Below are 366 nucleotides of genomic sequence, written 5' to 3' on the forward strand. Positions count from 1 at the left end.
TAATACTAAGGGCCTGGGTTCGATTCCCAGCCGAGGCCGAAACAAATGGGCAGAGTTTCCTTCATCCTGATGCACCTGTTCACCTAACAGTACACAGGTACCTGGGAGTTAGACAGCTGCTACTCTAAGTTCAGAGGACCCTGAACCTTAGTGAAAATGTATAGTGTAATGTCTTAAGGTAAAATATTAATTATAGCACTTGAAATAACCAGTTATTATTACCCATCTTTACGGGCTCACCATAGACCGTGCTACATGGACACTTCGTTCTGAGTAGCTAAATCAGAAACAACAAGATTATCGATCACTATAATAGATATATAAGTTACTCTGTGAGGTCATCCAGAGAGGCATCACTAGCCCTTA

Source organism: Procambarus clarkii, chromosome 19 (assembly GCF_040958095.1).
Source record: "Procambarus clarkii isolate CNS0578487 chromosome 19, FALCON_Pclarkii_2.0, whole genome shotgun sequence".
In the NCBI taxonomy this organism is placed as follows: domain Eukaryota; kingdom Metazoa; phylum Arthropoda; class Malacostraca; order Decapoda; family Cambaridae; genus Procambarus; species Procambarus clarkii.